Source organism: Ailuropoda melanoleuca, chromosome 8 (genome assembly GCF_002007445.2).
Source record: "Ailuropoda melanoleuca isolate Jingjing chromosome 8, ASM200744v2, whole genome shotgun sequence".
NCBI lineage: Eukaryota > Metazoa > Chordata > Mammalia > Carnivora > Ursidae > Ailuropoda > Ailuropoda melanoleuca.
Window position 1 is genome coordinate 12,650,569 of NC_048225.1, and position 22,074 is coordinate 12,672,642.

At 50.7% G+C, this 22,074-nt stretch overlaps 1 long non-coding RNA gene across 1 annotated transcript in view; it reads right to left on the minus strand.

The window, feature by feature from the left end:
• The window catches only part of LOC117803314, a 324,599-nt gene that overhangs the window by 262,001 nt on the left and 40,524 nt on the right, over positions 1 to 22,074 (minus strand). The window contains exon 2 of the long non-coding RNA XR_004627015.1: positions 6,202 to 6,340. This is a non-coding gene — a long non-coding RNA (uncharacterized LOC117803314). The remainder of the gene's footprint in view (positions 1 to 6,201; positions 6,341 to 22,074) is intronic.

The following is a 22,074-nucleotide window of genomic DNA, read 5'->3' on the forward strand; positions in this document are numbered from 1 at the left end:
CACAGAAGAAGATAGTGGATTTGGTAGACACGTACAATGGGCTAACCAAGGCAAAGGCGGAGCGCCAGGGAAGGAGAGAGGGAACGTGCCTCTGCCGGGAGGAATGAGAGAAGGGTTAATAGACAAGGTGACCACTGAGATGGGTCATAAAGGGAGGGACTTACCTAACGGAGAAGGGATAAAGGCATTCTAGGCAGAGGGAACAGCATATGCAAAGGTACAGAGGCATGAGCAAGCATGGTGTGTTCAAAGAGCAGCAAATAACTCCCCTGGACTGAAGCACAGAGTATAAGGGACACTGGCAGGAGTGAAGGCTCAAAGGTGAGCTGGGGCCTCATCATGAGGGACTTTGAATGCCAGGCTGGAAGTTTAGATGTTATCCAATAGCAAGTGCCAAGCCAATAAGGCTTTAAACAGGAATGTGGTAAGTTAGCTGTGTTTTAGAACAAAACTTGCTGCTCCAAAGACTATGGGGTCCTGGAGGCAGTGAGGTCCAAGGAATCCTCAGAGAGAAGCATCCCTCTACCTGGGAAAGGTAGGACAGATGCCCTCCTTCAAAGAGGAGTGCTTATGAGACAAGCCCCATAAGGAAATGGGGTCACAACCTCAGGGGACCCTGATGGAAAACAACCCCTCCATTTTCATCAGTGGTATGTCTCAGGTAGCGCTGATGGGCAAGCAGACCCTCAGTGGGGGGTCGGGGGGGTGGTTCGAGTCTCAGAATAGTTTGGCTGGTGCAGAGGCTGGCCCTCCCCCCTGGGTAGAGGAGACCTCCAGGGGAGTGGTGCAGGGCCTGGGACAAGCCTGCAAATCTCCAAATCAGTTTTGTCTTTAGAAAAGGTCGGGTCATCAAAGGCCTCAAGAAACTCATTAGACACAGAACAGGGAGAGGGTTCTTCATCCCTTGCAAATAAAATTCAAGTTACACATTGATAAACCTCGGTCTCAAGAATCAAGGCAGATTTCCAGTGAGGGTGGAGTGAAGAGGGCAGTAAATTCTGTTCCCAAAATCTGGGACAAAATCGTCAAACACCCAACAACCATTCAGGGGCTCTGAACACCAACCAAAGGCAAAACAACCCACCGAGAAGACTGCTCATGAAAAACACTCTGAGTAAGAAAAGTGGTTGCCTGGCCTGGGACTGCTGGCATCCTTACCCCCAGCTGTGGTTCTGCCTAGGCAGGGCTGACCACTAAAAACAAGAACGTTCATTGCAGGAGAGGCCTGATTGGGAGCAGGAGAAGACGAACCCACGTCCGGCAGTGGGCAATACAAATGCCTGCTCAGTGGGGAAGCAATGGGCAAGGCCCACAGCTCTGCTGCACCGAGTGGCAGTCCCAACAGAGCAGCAAATCAGTCAGAACCCAGACAGGGAGCGCCACTGAGAGTTCCCAGAGTGCAGCTCGTGGAAGGCACTCGGTGCAACTGTCGGACCACTATGACTGGTCTCCGTTTGTCTTCTCTTACGTGAGTCAGCAGACCTGATGCTTAGCCTTTCTGAGGCTCAGTTTCCTCCTTTAAATTAGGAGAAATCATGTCTACCTCATGGGAGTGGTAGTGCAGTAAGGATAAGGACATAATAAGGATAAATATTCATAACCTTAATTATTATTTTTTAAACATGTATTTATTTTAGAGAGAAAGTATGAGTGGGAGGGGCAGAGGGAGAGAGAATCTCAAGCAGACTCCCCACTGAGTGCAGAGCCTGATGCGGGGCTGAGATCAGGACCTGATCTGAAATCAAGAGTTGGTTGCTCAACTGACTGTGTCACCCAGGTGCCCCAATAACTCTAATTATTAATAACTAATACCAATAATAATGTTGTTCAGCATTGATAATATTATCATTGACAATAAGAGTAAATATCATTTATATTACAAATAACACAGTGAAGGTGGCAGGAGCAGGGAGGGTTGGGCAGGACAGTAGGGGAGAGGGAGCAGGGGGAGCACAGGGCTCTCCCAGGACTGCAGGACTGCAAAGGCTGGACATATGAAGGCTGGGGTGAGAGAGCACTAGAGGGAGGGTAGGCTTGCAGAATGAGACCAGGGCCCCGCTGTGGGACATATGGGGGTGGGGAGGGAGCTGGAGGAAGGTGTGACTGGAGGCAGAATCCACGGCTGGGTCCTGTGAGGTTTGATGCCCCTGCTGCTGGGCAAACAGCAGTGAGTCCTCAGGCCCAGCCTGTCGCCTGAATGCTCCAAATTAAATAACTGCAACTCCCCTTTTATTTCCTCTCTGACAGCAACTTATTGCGAAGGCTGCTGCTTCTGACATTCTAATATTCAGAGTCACATCCTGTGGGATAAACCCATCACTGTTGTCTGAGCCAATGATTTGTGCCAGGAGAGGGGGGAGCTGGGAGGGGCAGGGAGAGGTGAGGCCTGGTGCTGCTGGAAGCAAAGGGGGAGAAGAATGAGCTCTCAGGTTCTTCTGGACCAGCCCAAGTCCCCCCTCCAATAGGAGTCCCACCCTGGAGTAGGTGGGGCTGTCTGATCATTCCTCCCCGGTCCACCTGTACATTTAAGAAATGCTTTGAGCACCCACCACATGCCATCTTGTGCCAGGCACCATGAGAGTCCCAGATCCCACCCTTTCAGGAAGCTCACACCCACACTCCAGTCTGGGCAGGCAGCCCACAGTATGGCCCAGTGGTTAGAGTCGGTGCTTCAGAGAGACACAAGACTGGGTTCACATTCGAACCCTGCAGCTTACCAGCATGGTAGCTATAGGAAATGTTCCGACATCAGACCCTGTGTCCTGCAAGTCAGAATAACCATGTGGTCCACCTCCTAATGTCATCCGGAAGATGAAATGAGAGAATGAAACATAAGCCCTGACCATCCCCAGTGCCCAGTGCAGAGTAAATAATGCTCACGGCAGTCTTGCAAGTGACACACGGTGTAGGACAAGATATTGCTAAAAGAGAGGGGCCAACAGAGTGCTGTGGCAATGTTGGAGTGTGCTTGCTCCTAAGTTACGACATCCTAGTCAGTTAGGAGCTTCCAACGGTCCCCCCAGCCCTCCCTTGGCTTCAGACACATGTGGGCCCCTAAGGCTGCTCGCCATATAATGAGATGCTTCATGGAGTTTTCTGTCCATGCCAGCCAAGGCCCAGACAGCCAAGCACATGCAGGATGGAAGCAAACATGTAAGTTGAGCATGCTAATGGGGGTGGGTCACTTTCAGGGGGCAGGGTGAAACCAGGGTGGTCCTAAGCTAGACTGTAAGGGAGAAGGCTCCGTGGGATTCAGGAGACCAAGAAAGGACCAGTGAAAAGGCCTACCTGGCAGTCTGGAGAGTGCGGGGGTTGGGTGGGCACTGCTGCTGGCAGCTGATCTTGGTGGGGGGAGGGTGGGCAACAGAGAGATGCTGGCTCCATTAAGGGATGGGCAACACAGAAACTTATGGGAATGGATGGGCGGGTTGGGGGGGAGGCCAAGCCAAGAGGCCAGGGAAGAGGCAGCAGAGGGGCCTGGAGACAGACCTCACACTCCAAGTAAGGGCCTGTGGGATGTGTGAATGGAACACAGATTTGGGTCAGGCCTTCCCAATTAGCCTTTAAAGGGGAAAAAAGAGTCTCCACAGGCCTGAAAAGAAGAACAAAAACAAGGAAGAGAGAAGCTCTGAGAATCCCCTGAAGAGCTGCTGAGGACTGCTCTGGCCTTTAAAATGCAGGGAGTATGGTAATCTAATAAACATGGCAACAAAGCGTTTGTCACCAAGCTAATTTTATTAGAACAGATCTCAAATGGCTAATTTCCTTTTACTAATGAGCAAATTAGTTGAATCTCTGATCTGCTTTTAAGGCACTTATACTAATAAAACATGAACGACAGTGAAATTCCTTGTGAGGTGTGGTGACACGCGCACTTGGGTTGAAGAGAATCTCCAGGCAGGGAGGCTTTGCTCTAACAGGACCTGGCCTCTGTCTGGTCTGTGCAGGCCAGCTCAGAGCCCAGCCCGGCCCCAGGGAGGCCAGGTGTCAAGTGGTCTGCTCCCCTCCTCCCCCACCTCCTGGCCTAGGTGTGTTGTATGTATAGAGAAGGTTCTAAAACACTCCCAGCCCTCTGGTGATCCCGGATGGCTCCCATCAAAGCTGAAAACCTTTATGCCGAACTATCTTTCCCAGGGCCAGAGTTGAGGCTCCTTACTTCGACTCTTCAAATCAGTTATGCAGAAGCCAGGGGAATGGGATCCACAAGGCCCAGCTTCTTTCTGAGGCAGAGGCGCGTTGGCTGGGCTCTGAAGGGGCCAATATTTTTAGCCAGCAGCCAGGGCAGGCGTGGGAGGGTACAGCACAGAGGAGGACCTGGGGGGAGAGGAAGGCCCCCTGGCAATCACAGCCCAGGGATGCTGCCTCCCGCCTAAAGGATGGGGTGAAGGGGTGGGCAGAGGCCAAGTGCTCTGAGCTGACAGGAGGGTCCCCCACATGCTTTGGTGACATGCTTGCTATTGGCAGAGAGAAGGCCTGGGGAAAATGCTCCTGCAAGCAAAACCAGGGACAAGGGCTATCAGATGGATCCCATGTACTTGATAAATACAGTACATCCACTTGTTTCAACCAGGCTTTGCAAGGAATGGGGAGAAACTCCTAGAAACAAGATCCAAGACCAGGCAGGTCCCCTGGCCCAATCCATGCCCTAGTAGTTCCTTTATGCAAAAGGGTTAAAGAGAGCTGGGGGACTGAGGCAGTGGGCAGCACCTGCTTAGCTGCCCCAACAGTGAGCCTGACTGAAAGGCCCCCCAGAATGCCAGCAAAAGGATGAAAACTTCCTTCAGTTCCAAGCCCAGCTCAGCTCAGCCACATATTTGGATCCCAACTCACCAGTTAATTATTGGGAGTATAATTTGAGCCCAGTTAGTCTCTCTGTCCCTCAGTTATTTCTCTTTACAGGGGAGACACTCATCCTTACGTATCTGAACTAGCATGTGGGCTCAGTGAGGGAAAGAGCCAGACACATGTCAAGCATCCAACAAAGGTGCATCCCCTTATGTCTGCAGGCTGAGTTTTGGAAACTGGGGCCCCTTCTGGCCATGCAGAAAATGTAAGGACAGTATTGAGTTGGCAGAGAAAACAGGGGCAGGGGACTCCCAGGTCACATGCTTGGATGCCCACATAACTGAACTGCTCAATGAAACGGGCCGCCTTGAGACAAGAGGGGGTCTCATCACTGAGCGATCAAGTATCTGTCGGCCCTGAGAACCCCTGACCCCCGCTGGGGACACCCATGCAAGTTGCCCTTGTCCGGCACCTGCCGGGAGTCACGTGTACCACAGCCACTTTCCTGGTTAATTTGGCCTTCCTCTAAATGCCCCCCACCAAAGTCTCCCATCCTGCAATCTTCATCTTAGGAGGGGTGCTCTGCACACAGCCTAAATCCAGCTCCACAAACCACCTCTGCAAAGCCCTCAACTAGCTTTTCTGAGTAGGAGGTTCAAGGCTGGGGGACGATAGGGACAGCACCAGGAGCTTAGATATGTGACAGGCCCAGGGTTTGCAACACAATCCATAGACACACTCTCGTGGCCACTTACCTCTGACCTGCAGTGGAAGCCACAGCCATGGCCCACATTGGGTCCCCTGGCATCTCTCTCCGTGCCTGTCCACTTCTCACCTGTCCATGCCCCTCCTTCTGCCCACACTGTCCCCAGGGCCACCGCTCTGATGTGCTGTAGCTCATTCGTTATTCAGACATTTCCTCAGTTCAGAGGCCCAGGGCCAGAGGGTTGGCACTCCGCGTGCTCCTGCACCTCCCGGGTTGTACAGAGAATGCAGATGCGCCAGGCTGGGGTTCAGGATGCGGACAAAGCTCAGGCCTAGGGTTGGGGGCGTCTTCACACTTTATGTTCTAGGACGGCATCCTCTCACAGCTGCCCCCTGGGGTTACCCCACCAGGGCTTACACACCCACCCTGAGGAGCCACAACCAAAAGCAGCTAGGATTTGATCCAGGGGCAGGCTCTTTACAAGCGGCAAGTGGCAAGACTTGACTATTCTATAACAGTACTAGAGTCACCTGACTGTGACCTTGGGGCTGAAGGCAGCACAAAAGCCTGGGCAAGCCCCTGGGAAGAGGGACAAAGAGCCCTCCTGAAGTGGGACCAAGACACCTGCCAAATCTAAAGCCAGCGGTGGCGCCCTGACCCCTGCTCTGGCTGTGCGGGGGCTAGGCTGGGGGAGCAGAGGTCTCTCTCACCTGTATCACAGGTCCTGTGATGTGCATTCCAAAAGCTGACATTGCTCTGCTCCTCCCCTCTCGGGCTTTGGGCTGCATGGTCCTCTTTTCTCATGTTTCCCTCCCAGGGTGCACAGACCGGCAACTTAGCCTTCAGTTACTTGAATAAATGCAAGGGTTAGAGGGAGAGACAGAGAGATAGATACAGTGTCAAATTGCCTGGTCCTAAATATTTCTTGTCCCTTTGCCCATCCTGGATCCATCTCCCCCACAGCTTTGGCCCACCTTCCACCCATCCCAGGATCAAAACTGGAATCTTCTATATACAGCTACACTTCCCTGAGTCTAGTGTTGGACCCCTAGGCTGCCCAAAGGAGCAGGAGCCAGCGTTGCCCCTCACTGGCAGGGGAGTGTTCACAGGAGGACCCCCCATTGCCTCAGACAGAGAATGAAGGTGGAAGGGGCACCTAACAGGGATGGCTTCCTCTCTCCTGCCCCTGTGCCTGGCTCCACAGGATCAGACCTGGAGTACACGGTGAAGGCGGTCTTGGTCATTTCCCTCCACAAAGCTCCATTTCGGAAACAACCAAAGGGGACCTCAAAGGAGAAGTCTCTCCATGAGGCCACTGAAGGTGGAGAGGGAGGGAAAGCAAGAAGCCAGGGAGAACTGCCCCTCAAGGGCTCCAAAGTGTAGGTTTCTTCATAGAAATCTGAGGATCCCTGTTGAGTACCCAGAAAATTAGGCTGGTAAGGGAAGAGACAAGCTTTCAAAAGTGTGACTTTTTCATTGACTCCCACAGCCAGGTTGCTTTTTAAAACCCAGCCCCCAGGGCTGCATTCCTTCCTTGCATCCCCTGCCATAGTTCCTGGGGAGGGGACCAGCCAGAGCATGGAGGATGGGATGAGAGTTCTAGACTCTGTCTAGAAGCCAGCCTGTCCAAGGCTTTGTGCAGGGCCTAGAGATCTGGAGTTTTCCACAGAGCAGGCTCAGGACACCCTCACCTGGGCCTTTCCAACGACCCCAGCCTCCAAGCTCCAGGGATCCGAAGTTTAATAATGCGCTTTATCCAGAAGTAATACGATTAGCTCAGCCCAGTCTGGCCTCGGGTCCCACCTTCAAGGTCTAACTACTCTCACTCACACTGTTCCCTGCCAGGAACCCCCTCCTACTACCTCCACCCCTCTCCTCCTTCTCAAATCCTCCTTGTCTTCAAGAACGGGCTCCAGTGCCACATGGTCCAACAGGCCTTTTCCTTCTGCTCCAGCTCCTGCTGACCCACCTTTTTCCATCAGCCCAAACACATACTTGGCACTTGACCATACACAACTTCACAATTGATCAAATACTCCTCTTATACCTTTCTCTCTTTGTTCATATATATCTTTCATATATACCTTGTCTCCCCAGCTAGGCTTACAGATGGGAGTCACATCTTCATCTTCCCTGCGCTTTCCCAGTGCACACCCTGTACTCCTTCACATGGCCGTGCCTTTAGTTCAGCCCCCCCGCCCCCCCCACAATCACAAGATCACTGCTCAGATTCACCCTGTGCAACGCCGCTAAGTTAATCTTTCTAAAGCACCACTCTGATCGTAACATCTGAAGCGCAAAAACCCTCAAAGGTTCCCTGCTGATGATTCAGTGAAGCCCAAACACCTCTGCTTGGCGTTCAGGATCCTCCATGACCTGGCTCAAGCTCCGCCCAGCCTGCCTCTGTCATCCCTCTCCTACACAGCCTCCATGCTTCAATCAAACCTGTTACTGTAGCAGCTCCCAAATACACTAGGATTTCTTGCTTTGGTGCCCTGCCCATGCCACTGTGGCCACCTGGAGCACCCTTCCCTCCCACCACCATTTGTTGAATTCCTACCCATTGTTCAGGGTCCTGCTCAAACGCCAACTGTCCCTACGCAGGTCCATGCCAAGAGGAGGCTGCTCCCACCTCTGAACCCAGGCAGCACTTGGTACCTCCCTTGGGGTATTTAATCGGGGTCTGCTTCTCATCACAGAGCATCCCCGAGCACTTGTTTACCCTCCTGCGTGGGTAATAGCTGGGACAAGGACCATCCTGCATCTCCACAACCCAGTGAAAGATCCCCAAGACTTTCCTGATTTCTCACATTTCCAAATCTTTTCTTAAAGAGAAGCCAGGACTCTAGGTAAAGATTTAGCTACTATGAAAAGCACAGTTTCTTCATCTATAGCGTATACAACAGCAATACTATTGACAAGAGTATTGATCGTAGGCTCCCTGCAAAGCACTACACGTTCCTCATCTCACCTGCCAACAATGGACAGGCCCTGCCCGGCACTGGGACCTCTGAACTGTAGCCCTTGCTATGCACTAACAGCACTGTCTCAACCCAGGCTCCTTTAGCTTACAATGAGAGGTGCTGACTTCAGTTACTGTGCTCTCATCCCGCCCTCCCGTCCTGTCCTGCGTATCCCTGACTGCCTGAAGTCCCAACCTGCCTCAAGGGTGGTTTGAGAACCACAACAAAGACCATGGAGATGCAGAATGGCCTGGAGAACATAAGGAATGACCATAGGAGCTGTAACAGGAGGAAAGAGAAAAGACCTGCCCTGGCTCAGCCTCCAATGAGACATCTCAGAGCCCTGGCTGGCTGAGGCAGCGATTCTCCTAAGGGCCTGGGGCCACCTGCACTCTCTCTGATCATAGCAGGCTTGTAGCTGTTTCCATGTGGGTTGGAAATGGTGGGCTTTTTGTGGTTTTGAATTTAAGATATTCAGACCCCTCCCTCTGCTCCTTTCCTTATTAAAGTTTCCCTCACTCAGCTTATGTAATATCCAAAAATCAATTGCTTATTTTACTGTCTGTTTAGAAATGAAAGTGGGACTTAGTGGGGGAGCCTGCAAGCCAGGAGGCAGCCCCAGGCTGAGCTAGAGGCACTGGGAGGGAGACGGCCCAGGCAGCTGGCTTCCAAGCTCAGCTGTAAAGGAGCTGAGTGCTTGGGGTCTCCAAGGGCCTCAGGGCTGGAAAAGGCCCCAGAGCTGAACTCTCAGTTGACAAGGCCACTCCCTCCCCTCCTCTGCTCTCCCTCACCCCCAAACAGGGCCTGGAGCACCAAGCCCTCTTGAGGCCACAGTTCAACCAATGGAATGGGGTGAGATCATCCTGGGCTTTAAAAAAAGGCAATTCAAACTCATGTGCAAGCCTGCTCACACACTCCTGAGCCAGCATCCCATGGTGCCTGGCTTCCAAAAAGTCTCTGTGGATAGGCACGGTCAGGTCTAGAGATTCAAGAGGGGAGACATCTTAGAAAATTCCCAAAAGAAGCAAATAAAGCCCTGGAGATAGTAAAAAGATCAGCGGTTGGCAGAGGTTGGGATGGAGGGAGGGATGAACAGGCAGAGCACAGGGGATGTGGGGGGCAGTGAAATTACAGTGTGACACTGTAATGACAGATACGTGACACTATACATTTGTCAAAAACCCATAGAATGTACAAAGCCAAGAGTGAACCCTAAGGTGAACTACGAACTTTCATTAATAATAATGTACCAATATTGGTTCATCAACTGTAACCAATGTGCCACACTCATGCAAGACGGTAATGACACAACTCTGAGGGGATATACGGGACCTCTCTGTATTTTCAACTCAAACTTTCTGTAAGCCTAAAAGTGCTCTAAAAAATTAAATCTATTAATCAAAAAATAATAATAGCCAAACTGGAAACAACCCAAAGCAGGTGAATGTGGTGCATGCATACCACGCAACGCCACTCAACAATCAAAGGAATGAATGACTGATAGACACGTGCATGCACAAGAGCATGCACACGTGTGCATACACACACACGCACACACATACACACACAGCACTCGGTTCTAGCGATGGAGCCACTGACGTGCTATATGACCTCAGGCAATCACTGCAGTGTCTGGGCCCCAGTGTGGCCCCATGTGGACCTTCTCCCCCAAGTCCCTCTCATTGCCTCACTCTTGTCTAAAGCAGCAAGGATGAAATGAAGCAAAATTTGATCCTGCTCTTGACCCCAAGAAGGAATAAGGTCTCCACAGCCCCTGGCTCCTTGGCGGCCCCGATGGCTTCCCCCGCCCCGCCAAGCACGAAGGGTTTCTCCTCTGGCGAGACTGAGCCAGGGCCCAGCTCTGCAGGACCATGAGCCCGTGCACCAGCAATAGCAGCCACCTTCCCTGTCCCTCAAGGCTCCAACCTCTCTGGAGTCCCAACTCCTCACCTTCCCCTCCCGTCCCTGCTCTCCTTCTGCTCTCCTGACTTACCCATACATCACCAGGAATGTAATACCCTTAAAAAAAATTTTTTTTTTGCTCTGAACTAACAGAGTCAGGCCTCATTGTTCCCAATATCACCAAGCAATTTCTAAGCTAAGGGAGTGTTGAATTGGAGCAGGAAGATGGGCAATTGGTCAGGGTCAGCTGACACGGTAGGGAGTGGGGGTTGAGAGCTCTAGGGAGGTGGGAGAAAGGGCTCAGCTGAAAATCAGTAAAGAAGGAGGCTGGGACTCCAGGGTTACAAACAGAGATGACATCCTAATATTTCTATCTCTTCTCTTCTGACCTAACTCATCATGCTCAACTATGGATCCACCTGGAATGTAACTTCTTTACCAACTGAAAAAATCTCCTTTAAATAATGCCAACCTGCCCTAATAGCTCGACCCTCTTTGCTACACGTTTCAACAGCAGAAATTCCAGCCAAAGAGAGTTTGAGCATCTCCAGAACCCAGGGAACAATGACCAGTCTCTGTCTAAGGAACTATCAAGTGTCCTTCAAGGAAGGGTCCCCAGGTTCCTCCTCTAGGAAGACCCCTAACCCAACTCTGAGAGAATGATTTGCCCCCCGACCTGCATCATGACATTTGCCTCTGGCACAAAGCTCGCCCCTCTCACAATCATTTAGCTCCTAGATACATGATACAAACACAGCATTAACACATAAACTCTGCAAGTTAACAACCTACTGCTATTATAAATTATATTCATGAGCAGGGGCCATATTTATTTATTTATTTCTCTTTCTATTTTTTAGTCATGTCTACTGTTCCAGACACCTAGTAGTAGGGACTTCGTCCATGTGGAGTGAACAGAAAACTCTGGTGGCTATACAATTCTAGAAACAGAATTGTTGATTGACTGACAGACACCAATTATCTAAAGGGATATCAAAACACTCTGAAGAGAAAGGACTGCATTACTACAGTCCCAGGACAGTGCTGTCCAGGAGAACTGTCTGTAAAGATGTGGATGTCCCATATCTCAGCCGTCCAATATCTAGCCACTGAATACATGGGGCCACTGAGCACTTGAACCGTGGCGAATATGATCGAGAAACTGAATTTTACATTTTAATTAATTTTAAACCGTCACATATGGCCGATGGCTACCCAACTAGATAGTGCGGTTCTAGAAAGAGGTATCTCTGGAGATGGGGCTCATAGTGACATGAGCATGGAAGTTCCCATTGAGAGCTTGGGACCACAGCATGGTGCAGTATGAAAAAGTATGCACTCTGGAGCCACACTGTCGTGGGTTCGAATCCCTATCACACACTACTACCTAGCTATTTAACTCTCTGTACTTCTGCTCATCTGAATAATAAGAATAACACCATGTAGGATTGCTATGAGGGTCAAATGAGTTAATATATTTAAACAGTTTCTCCCGTATAGTGAGTATTCAGTAAATATTGTTGCTATTACAGGCACATAGTAGGCATTCAAAATGGTTGTTGAATTCGAATGTGCATCTACAAAAGAATATTTGGTAATATTTATTGAACACTCACCAAATGTCAAGCACTGTACTAAGAACTTGACAATAACACTGAGAGCAAAGTATGATTATCAACATATTAAAGGTGAGAAACTGAAGCTAATGGAGGTTAACGAGTACCCAGCTTCCGACTGACACTATGCCTGATTCCAGAACCCCTACTCAGTCTGTTTCCTCCTCTACACAATGAGCATTAGAATAGTATCTACAGCCAAGTTTGGCAAGTAGATAAATAAGGTAATGCATAGGGCCGGTGCTTTGTATAACACAATGGTTTCCAACCGGGGACAATTTGTCCCCCAGGGAACATTTGACAATGTCTGCAAACATCTGGGTTCTCACAAGTGGAAGAGAGGATTTGCTGCTGGTATCTAGTGGGTAGAGATCAGGGCTGCTGCTAAATACTGCACAATGCACAGGACAACCTCCCACAATAAAGAATTATCTGGCCCCAAATGGCAAGAGTGCTGAAGCTGAGAAATACTAGGCTGGACCCTCACAGAATGTGTTCGATATGTGCTAGCGATGAGAAAGAAGGGAACTGAATCCACAAATCTCAAAAGGTACACCTTTTGTGCAAAGCCTAGGACAGCAGTGCCATAACAGCGCAGGAGGCTCAGGAAAATTTTTCAGTCCATCAAATCACAGAGAATTCCCACTTGCCACATGAAAGAACAGTGTGCCTGGCACTGCAGGGCAGACGCTTGAAAAACAAAGTCTCCACTCTCTAGACACTTGTGATGAAACTGCACTAGTGTGAGGTAAGGAAAGGGGGTGGAGGAGCCAGGGAACTGAATCGCCCAAGACTATAAAGAGGTGGTGGGGTGGGGGTGGGGGTGAAATCACTCTATCCCACTCCATCATTTCACAGGTGAGAAGTACAGAGGCCAGCGGAAGGGCACAGAGCCACAGGCAGTGTGGACAAAAGGCATGGAGTTCCTGGAGAGGCCAATCATTCCCTATACCCCAACTTTCCTACAAACCGAGCATGAATGATACGTTCTGCTCCTTCATTGGACTGCAGGTGCCCAATCTCCAGCTAAGTTAGCATGTCAACCGAACACCATCATCAACATCACCACCGTTTCCTGGGCACTTACTATGTGCCACGCACGGCACTGAAAGCAAAATTCCATTTAGTCTCATGACATCCCTACTTTTTAGATACGGTAACCGAGTCCAGACCAGACTACGGATTCTACAGCTACAGCTCTTAATCACCACGCTGACTCTCCTGGCCTCAGATGGGAGCCCGACCAATGGATGAAATGGGCCCAAGTCACATTCTGCCCCTCCACACAACACAGTTGGACTTGCCTGCCCTTGCTGTGCCCTGACACACTGCAGAAATCAGAAGGGTCTCCCAGATCCCAGCACAGTGCCTGGCATCCAGGCTTGAGACTGGAGGGGTGGCTCCTTGAGTTCCATGGACGAAAGCCACAGTCCCACTTCCTACTATGCACAGGCCCCAGGCTTGTCGTTCATAACTCAGTTCGGGTGGGGGGAGACAACACGGGTAATGAAATAACAGCACACAGCCGAAGCGTTGGGCTCAACAGGACCTTCCAGGTGTTTGGAGCTCACACCTCACATGCTTAGCAATCAGGAGACGAGGTGACAGAGCAGAGACGGCTTCCTTGACTCCACGCACTTGCACTGGAACTTGAGGGAAGGGGAGGAGTTCTCCTGACAGACCTGGAGGGAGAAGTCAGGAAAAGGCATTTCCAGCAGAGGGACTTGTACGAACAAAGACAGAAGTGAGCAAGGCCGCTGAAGGGGGGAAAGGAGGATGCCAGCCTGGGCAGAGCAGGGGGGACAAGACAGGTCCTCCTTGGGAGGGAGACAAAGGAAGAGGGGCTAGGCAGTGGGCATCCAAGAGCATCCTCTAGATGGGGGCGGATTAGTGTTAGCAATGCTTCAAAAGGGATTTGCAAGGGAATTATTTATGGTGGTAACAAGCAAGCACTCATTTAGCTTATATCCCACATTATACAAACACGGCATTGAGCTCTGCAAGTGAAGGCCCTAATGCCACTCTAAATTAAATTCATCAGTGTCTTAATTAAGATCTATATTTAGTTCTTAATTAAAGGGGAGAGAAAAATCCACGATGTTGCATGGCAGAGATTTGAAATGGAGATAAATCAACTTTCTGCCAGTATACTGGGCATATGCCCTCCCACCCTCAAGACTCTGCCCCCTGCCAGGACAGGCAATCCTTTAATCCCCCCTTCCTTCTTTCCTTCTTTCTTTTCTTCCTCCCTCTTTCATTCATTTCCTCTTTAATTTATTCTACATCTATATATTGAGCCCCTATGTGCCAGGCACTGAACTTTGATTCTGGGGCACAGCAGGAAATAAAATAGAGATAGTCCCTGCCCTCAAGGGGGGTTACACTCCAGACAAGAACACCAATGGATACATACATGTCTCAGCTTGGAGACCCTCTGGGTCTCCACTATTCTCCAGTTGCTTCCAGCAGGAAGAATCCTGGTGTCCAGACACTCTGGATGATGCCATGGCTGATGCCTTCGTCCTATCAGCCAGACAGAGAGTATCAGCTCAGGTCCTTCAGTTTCCCTGTGCCCACCATGCTGAGCAAGCTCCCACGTGAGCCTGCTGCAGGGCAGACCCTCAGGACCCTCAGGACCCCCATTCCACTTTCCCATTCCTTTTGAGTAAAGGATGAAGACAAGTTGTCGAGAGGATGAGGAAGGGGTCTGTGAGCTTCCCTTCAATCTTAAGATTCCAGGCTTCTCTGACACTACTAGGGTACTGTCCCCTGGGAATGGCTTCACTGAACAGGGTTTAAATGAGATGCATCAGAAGATCACAGAACACAGAACATCACAGTCACAAAGACCTTTGCTTCCCGACAGTCTGAGTTCCTGGTGGGGGGGTGTCAAGGGACTTGGTCAAGTAAACAGCACTGGCAAAGGGCAAGAGCTAAAATACACAACTGTCTGGAGCCAAGGATTGTATTCAAGAGGACACAAACATGGATATAACAGAGTTCCTGCCCTCAGGACCGCTGGTGGGGGGGAAGGGGGAGACAGGGTAAATTAGGAGGGGAGTCCCTATGGATCATCAGTGAAATCTAACCCTGTTGGGCAACCTTATCCTCCAGAAAATGTTTTTCTCCAGGGCCCCCAGGGTCCCTCCCAGTGGTCAGTGCAAAGTCTGGGGGGTGTGGGGGAGCACTATCCAAATGGTGGTGACAGCATAGTGCCACTGAGCCACAACAGAGGCTACCCTAGCTCAGGCGATGACTGGAAGCCTAAGACAAGATGCGTTTGCGCTGAGTGTTCAAGATGTTAGAGTCCATTAGGGAAAGAAATGGACAGAAGGGCATCCCGGTAGGGGAAATAGATTGTAACAAAACAATCAAGAAAACAGGCGAGTTCTGGAGAAAGGCCTTGAACGCTGGCATCTCACTCCTGCACTCAGCCTTGGGGAAGCCTCCAAAGAACGTTCAGTGCTGCTGGGGTCCCCACGGGCAAGTCCAGAAGTGCCCTGCACCTCCCGGCAGAAAATCAACAGATAAGCACCCCGCTTCACAGCACAGCCCCAGGATGGGCACGGGTCGCGGTTTATGTTAGAGCTGGCGACCTGATGCCCAAGCAGCGGCACTGAAACCCGGAGACCTGGCGGGTGCAGCGGGTCTGGGAAGCGGCGGGGGCGAGCGCCGAGCGGCCCCGGCCCGAAAGTTAACTTGGCAAAATCCGCGCATCAAAGCGGTGCAGCTGCGACTTGCAGAGCCCGCACAGCTTTCTTCTCGCCGCTCTCTTCTCCCCGATTAATCAGCGGCTACAGCGCGGCGCTTTGATCCCCGAAATCAAACCCTTCGTCTGATGGGTGACTTGATGTTATGCTAATCCAAGCTGATTGAGCTGAGATAATTACGCTTCATCCAGGTTTCCTGGGAGTTCCGAATAAATATTGATGCACATCTGTCCCCCGCTCAGGTGTAGCGGGGAGCTTTGCGCTGGCAACAGTTTCCGCCGGCCAGGGAAGCGCGCGCAGGCACTGCCGCCAGCCGCCGCCTTCGCCAGCCTCCGCCGCCTTCGCCACTGCGCCCCGGAAGCCGAGCCCGTGGGATACCCAGATCCACCCGGGGAGATGGTGAAGACCTGGAGCTTTGAGGTTTGAGTCTCAGTGCCCCGCTATCGGCTGTGTGGTCTTGGACAAGTCACTTAGCCTCTCTGAGCCCCAAAGCCTACAAATTTTTCTAGATTGCTGCAGAGATTAAATGAGATGCGTCAGAAGAGGCTGAACTAGGCGGAGTTGCACTCAGCCTTGCAGCGCCCCCACCCCACCCCAAAAGCTGGGGCTGGGGGGGAGGTGCTGGGAGGAGGTGCCCCAACCAGCGCATCCTCTCTGCCAACACTCACGCGCTGCTGCGCTGCACGCTCCAGACAGTATAGAAATGAATAATAAAGCAAGCGTTTCCGTGGCGCCGCTCCTCCCCGCGGGCTAATTAGGTCGTGTTTGTAAAGCACTTCGAAGACAAAACGCGCCCCAAGTGTTAATTATCATTAGCCCCATCCCAACACGCTTCCCAAACAGGGCAGGAAGCCCAGAGCATACCCTTGCCAGCCTGCTCCGCAGCGGCTGGGCGGGGCTCAGAGACCCCGAGCACCAGGCAGCCAGGCCTCCTCCCACCCCTCCTGTCTCTCTGTTCCTTTTCCCAGGCCCTCTGCAGTTCGGGATGCGAGGACAGAGACCGGGAGGGAGGAGGAGCGGGGTACAAGACAAAACTAACTGCAGATGTATCCATCCCAGGAAGGCATCACTGAGGAGAAGCCCTAGGTTTTGGCCATGTAGGAGTGGATGGGGGAATGGGACGAGGTGGCTCCTAGTACTGACGCTGCACAGACCCAAGCAATCTGTCTTCCTCAGTCTCGCAGGATTTGTCCCCAGCTGCCTCCAAAACGACACCCGCCTTGACCAGAGACTCCGGTGCCCAATCCCTACAGGCCAGGGCTGAAGGACAGGGTGGCACAGACTGAACTCAAGTGGGTTCTGGATGTACCAAGCAGAAATTCTGGCAGAACCTCGTCTTGTGCTCTTGAGTTAGACTGCCCTGGAAGTCCTAACCCAGCCTGAATAGGATGTAGTCCTTTCTCCCACCTTTATGGGGTGATGATTATAAGGATGAGACCGGCAAAGGATCTCCATACGCCACACAGCCAGGTGGAAGCAGAGCCAAACTCCACCTTCCAGACTTCTCTAGTGCTCAGCTTCTTCTAGATGGTTCCCCTTAGAATAACCACAGCAATACTTAGAAAAATAATAGTGAATGATATGCAGAGTTCATTACCATTTACAAAGTGCTGAAACATACATTATCTCAGTAGGTCCTAAGGAGCCACAGAGGCTCAGAGGTGTCAAGGGATTTGGTCTAGGTCACACCTTAACTGGTCAGTGGCCATGCTAAGGCAGCAGCCCATGGCTGCCCTCTCCAGATCTTGTGCAGTACTTTCCAGCTCACTTTCTTAGTGTGTCTAGACTCGCTTCTTCAAATGCGTGAAATTCTTGCCTGCACTGTTTCTCATGCCGCTTTCTTAAAATTCAGCATTTTCCTGTCAACAAGCATTTTTGCCAAGAGACGTTTCCTATTAACTTCAGAAGTTGGTGAATGCGGATGAGCCCGTACACCTCTTCCATAGAAGCACGAAAAGACAAGCCTCTTGTATGGGCGGGGGTTAGGGTGGCAGAGAGAGGGTATCTCCATCCCCTGGGAAAGAAGACTCTAAACTCCACAAAGCAGAGGTTGGACTACACCTATCCCTTTCTCCTTCATCATTCCTACCACGGTGCTCGGTGCTCGACAACACTGGTTGAATTCTGAGTGGGAGTGGAACGGACGCAAGCAGCCTGAGGCCTGGCAGAAGAAAGGAGGGGCAAGGAGAGTTCATGCCCTTTCCTGACACTAGGGCCCTCCAACATTCATGTGCGGGGGGGGAATCTCCTGGGGAGGCCCTCAGAGGGCAGGTTGTCCACTCCAACCCGAGGGTCTGATGTAGAAGTTAGGGTAGAGCCCCGGGAACCCTCCGTAAACTCCCCCCACAGCCTCATGCCCCGGGCTCCTACAGCCACTCTCAGAAGCCCCGGCCAGCAGGAGCTGAGCATGGCACAAAGACCCCCAGAGGTCACATGGGAGTTTGAGAGCAGCGTGGACATTCATTCAAACAGAAAACAGTGGGGCCCAGGAAAGCAGAGCCATCTGAGGCAGGCCTGGTTGGGGGTGGGAAAACTTTAGCCCCCTCTACAGGACTGTCTTCGGTTTCAGAAGCAGGGTGCGCAGGGGCTAGGGAGAGGCTAGGGACAGCCTGAGGCCAAAACTAATACAGGCTTCCTCTGAGGACTTCTGCAGGGAGGAGTCCCCAAGACCCGCCACTTGTCACTAGGTCAGTGGGTAGGGAGGTAGGCTGCCTGTCAGAAGTTTCGGAGAGAAGGGAGGCTGCCTTATCCATCAGTCCCAGGAGGCTCAGGGCCCAGGGCCTATCAGGGGAACCAAGCAAATGTCTTAATTTCTTTGAAAATCAAAAGAAAACAAATGAGCTTCCAGATAGAATAAACCATTTTAACACATAATATCAATTTATTTGTCTTTATACCCATGCAGTGGTAAAATAGAGTTATTTACTCACTTATTTTTCATGGGGGAAGAGACCCATGGAAGCAAAAGTGCCTAGGGGTCACAAGTCAGAATGCAGCCAGGGGCAGGAGAGAGCTGTGGGTAGGATGAAGAGCAACTTCCCTGGAGCCTCAGACGCAGGGGTGATGTGACTTCCCAGATTCCTACTGTGGGCCTGGCCCCTCACTGGCAATGCCCAGGGCTTGGTGAAAAGAGGCAGCCTTTGACTGGGCCCTAAAGCTGTCCTGTGATTATGACGGACCCTCAGGAAGTGCTCCCTAACGAGATCTTAGCCCTGCTAGGGATTTCTTGGCTGGGCTCAAAATGGGAAAGAGGATGCAAGAGGAATGGATTCAGCAGTGGGAGGAGCCGGCCTCCTGTACCTTTAGATAGAAATAAATGAGTGTAAATGAGACCCAGGTGAGCACGTTGATTTTATAGTCAGTGTTTGGACACACTTTGATCCCGAGCTGGGCATTCTTCATTCTTGTTCAGAAGTGAAGAGGAAGATGAGAAAAAAGAGAAGTGCCCCGCGGGGGACCACGGCTTCCTTTCCTCCTCTTGCCCTAACTACCTTCCATCCTAATGCCCTGCAAGGTCCCAAACTTTGTGTGTGGTGAACCAGTGGCCCCACCTGGAGTCAGAGGCCACATTCACTAATCCAGAAATGAAAGCACCCAGAGAAAACAGGCTAATCAAATTATACATTCCTGAGAACCATTTATAAGCCAGGTACATTCTTTAATCTTAATTAGAAATCTGAACAGCTCCCACAGTCTCTGTAATCAACATTTAAACAGCACTGACCCCCATGGCGCTAACCTTGAGAGCCATACACAGATGGGTGAGAAGAGAGCTGGAGGCTGCCTTCTCATTGGGGAAGGGGTGTTCATGGGGCTACAGGCAAGGTTGAATCACTAGGCTACCCTCTCAACACCCCATGCCCTGCCCTCCCCAAGGACACACATACATAGAGCCACAATCTATCCAATCCACCCTCTAACCACCCCCACCGTGAGCGAGGACTAGATTTAGAACCTTGTATCCCACACTTGTCTATTATAACACCTTTCTAGCTAGCCCATTCTCTGTGCTACAAGCCTGGGATCTTTCTACAAGGCACATCTGACCATGCTGATTCCTATAGAATGCCTTTGACTTTTCTTAGAGCCTTTAAGATATAATTCAACTCACCTCGCCCCCACTCAGAGTGTCTTTCTTAAGCTTTGCAGCCCAGCCCCTACTACCTCTCTATCCCACTCCCCTGAGAAACTGAAGGGGTTCGGAGTATGCCTCCTCAAAACATGCCACTCTGGCCTATGGATTATTTTGGATTGAAGGCAATTTTTAAAAAGCGACACAGGATAGACTTTTTGGTCTCCTCTCCACCAGGAAGGGCAGGGTGATTCTTAATCACTGGCAATAATGCTGGACTCTCATCAGCCCAGAGATGGCACCAGAGTAATCTACATAACAAATCTTGCTAAAACCACCCTTATATTTCTTTAGTTTCCCCCACATATTTACCTTCCTACAGTCTGCCACTATTAAGAGCCTAAACCCCCGTTCCTTTGTCTTGTCACTTCTCTACAAACATATTGTTCTTTGTTCAAACGCTATATAAGCCCAAGTTCTACCCACCCCTTTGAGTTACTAGTCCTCCCGTCTATGTGCAGGACATATATTAATAAAATCTGTTTGCCTCCTGTTCATCTGACTCTTTTTGTCAGTCTAATTTTCAGGGCCTCAGGCAATGAACCCAAGATGGATAGAGGAAAAGAGATGTTTTCCCCTTCCCTACAATACTGAACTACTATCATCCCCTGCATACATCAGGCACTAATCTTCTAAGCTTTTGCACACACTGTGCACCCTGCCAGAAATGTTTTCCTCTGGCTTTAACAACCAAGTCAGCTCCTATTTAACCTTCAAAATCTTACAAAGAACACATATGTCCATACAAAGGCTTGTACATGAAGGTTCACAGCAGCATGATTCATAATAGCCCCAAACTGGAAATAGTCCATAGGGTCAGAGAGAATCTGTGGCTGGACCAATGGCCTCTAAAATCCAGACCCCTAAAATACAATTATCTTAAGAAGAGAGGGTGTCCAGATGAGTGACCTAGGCCCAAGTCAAGGACACAAAAGTGGACAGAGAAGGGCTGGTTTGAGCAAACCATGTGTGTGGTACAAGAGTTCCTCCAGACCCAGAGATCCTTGGGCAGTGTTTATATTTGTGGTAACAATGGTTAAGCATATGAGTTCTGAAGGTCTGAAGACCAAGTCTGGGGCTCCACTGCAGTCTGGCAGGGGCCTTGGGATTGGACAAGATGACTTTGAGGCAGGACACCCTAAGGAGTATGGCCAAAGGAGCACAGGGTTCAACCATTCACTTATTCAATCCACCTGTGAACTGGTATTCCAAGGCACAGTGCTAAGAGCCAGGGACAGAGCTATGACTATGACAGCCTGTTTATGAAAATCTCCCAGCCTGGAATATGATATGATCTCATGGAGGTGCCAAAAGTACTACTGGAACTATGTCAGCACACGTTAGGCTACAAGTCACAAAAACCCTTATTCAGGATCACTTAAATAAGGAAAGGGTATTATTTTATGTAGCAGAAAGCTGAGGACTAGGCAGGATCCAGACCTGGCTTACACAAGGGCTCAATGACATGACCAGGAGCCCTGCTTCTTCCTGCCTCTCTTCTGTGCTCTCCCTGGTTTTGGCTTCATCTTCAGTCCGGTGACAGGATCAGTTGAGGCAGTTCAAGGCATCACCTCCAGACCTGATAGCGGGAAGCACACAAGACTTTTCTCTTCCCGTGCTTTCTTCTAGAAGCAAGAAGACTTTTTCCAGAAGCTTCTTCATGTACTTTTTATGTGTCTTATTGGTCCAAATGTGGGGTACATTCCCAATTCCTGAACCAGTCACTGGCAGGAGAACAAGGTTTATTTAAGACCAATTAGACTCACCCCTGGGGCCTGAGAGTCATGGGAAATCAGCTTCCCCTAAAGCCACTGGCTGTGTGGGAGAGTGGTGAGTGCCCAGATAAAATCAGGATCTGTCATGAATTTTCATGGGTGAACTACCTACAATGTCTACAGTATGATGCCCAAGGAAAGAGCAGGCAGCCAGGAGGTGGTGACCTTTCTAGAGGAGGCGACCTACAAGCCGGGTCTTTAACAATGGGCAGGAGTTATAAGTGAGAGAAGAGGCAGAAGTTTATTCCAGACACTGGGCTCGGCATTTGCAAAAGCACAGCAAGATATTCAAAGGACAAGGAAATGCCTGGCTGGACTGGACTGCTGGGGGCCATGCGGGACACCTGGCTGGACTGGACTGCTGGGGGCCACGCGGGACACAACATCCCAATCCAAATCTGGCTGAAAAGATGGGCAAGGTAACATTGTGAAGGCTCTCACATGCTGTGTAAGGAGCTTGAGCTTTCCCATGAGAACCAGAGGAT